Below are 1,699 nucleotides of genomic sequence, written 5' to 3' on the forward strand. Positions count from 1 at the left end.
TTACTATAGATGCACATGTTTACTATAGGTGCACATGTTTACTATAGATGCATATGTCTAGTAGACAAACCAGATCATTTGGAAGCTTTGAGGATAAAACCTGACAGTATTTATGAAAAAATTAAAAAGTTGAAACCTTTATATGCAGACAAATGTTTATATATTTCTGGTAATAAATGTGGTATTGTGGGAAATGTATTCATTTTGTTTCTAAAATAATAATAGTAATAGTAATAATAATAATAATAATAAAAGAGTAAGGCTTGCCAGAAATTTCTCCCAAGAGCCTTTTATACTCATATTATATCATATATGATGTGTTTAAATCTCACACTATGTAAGGGTTTTGTTTGTCCTTAAGTTAGTGTCTTTCTCTGTGCTCTGAAAGTTTCCCTAGACCTTTACTTTCCTGCAGCCTTTCTTCCTCAGTCCTCTGCCTTGACAATCTGCACCATAATTCCCAGCCCCTTCCTACTGCCTTGGGTTGGCCCAGGCCTGCTCTGGCTCAGACTTCTGCTCCATCTGCCTTCTCTTAGACCCATTCTTGATGATCAGAAGACTCTATATTTCACATGAGATCAAGTCCAAAGCTTCCGTATGTCATAGGACACCCTTCCTACTGTGGTTGGTCTCTGCACCCCTGTTCCCTGGCCCTTCTCTCCCTGCTCTGTAGCTGAGGCTAGCTCCTCCACACTTCACCTCAGGCCTGGGCAGCTGAGGTGGCTGGCTCCCCACACCTCAGGCCTGGGCAGCTGAGGTGGCTGGCTCCCCACACCTCAGGCCTGGGCAGCTGAGGTGGCTGGCTCCCCACACCTCAGGCCTGGGCAGCTGAGGTGGCTGGCTCCCCCTCACGTGCTACCCAGACCCTTTCAGCTCTGCTCTTTTCATCTTCTTGTACAACGATCTTCATTGTTGACATCTTTACCCAACGCTTGATCTAATTGCTCTAACTTTCCCAATTCTGTTTGTATTTTCCTAATAGTCTGTGAGATCCCAGGGCAAGAACTGGCGTGTGTCCTGTTCTGTGTATCTCCGTATTCTGTGTCCTGTTCTGTGTATACAGCCTATTGTCTTGTTTGCTGATAAATTACAATAAGATTTCTGTATACTTTCATGAGATCAAGAAAGGATATTTAGTTTGCTGTTTGTTGTCGTGATAAAACATTGACCAAAGCAGCTTAGGGGAGGAACGGACTAATTTAGCATAAAGTTCCACATCACAGACCATCACTGAAGGAAGCCGAGGCAGAAACTCAAAGCAGGAATTTGAAGCAGTAACCAATGGAGAAATGCTTTTTCCTGGCTTCATCTCCAAGGCTCGCTCAGCTACTTTTCTTACACAGCCTAGAACCACTGGCCTAGGGATGGCACCATCCACAGAGGACTGGGCTCTGCTGCACGAATCATTAATCAAGAAAATGCACCTACCCTTGCCTATAGGCCAATCTGATGGAGGCAATCTCAGCTGAGAGTCACTCGAAGTGAGTCCAGGTTTTGTCAAGCAGACAATAAACTGACCATCATGAATTGTTGACACTGCTATGTCCTCTAGAAATGGCAAGAAGTACTGAGTCCAGCACAGCTTCAGAAAAGCTGAGCTGAATACTGTATTTGATGTCCTCCTGTCTCTCACACTCTCTGTCCTCCTGTCCCTCACACTCTCTGTCCTCCTGTCTCTCACACTCACTGTCCTCCTGTC

At 44.6% G+C, this 1,699-nt stretch overlaps 1 protein-coding gene across 2 annotated transcripts in view; it reads left to right on the forward strand.

The window, feature by feature from the left end:
- Window positions 1-1,699, forward strand: part of Mgat4d (MGAT4 family member D) — a 34,582-nt gene that overhangs the window by 18,834 nt on the left and 14,049 nt on the right. The window lies entirely within an intron of this gene.

Source organism: Grammomys surdaster, unplaced genomic scaffold (assembly GCF_004785775.1).
Source record: "Grammomys surdaster isolate TR1022 unplaced genomic scaffold, NIH_TR_1.0 125463, whole genome shotgun sequence".
Taxonomy (NCBI): Eukaryota; Metazoa; Chordata; class Mammalia; order Rodentia; family Muridae; genus Grammomys; species Grammomys surdaster.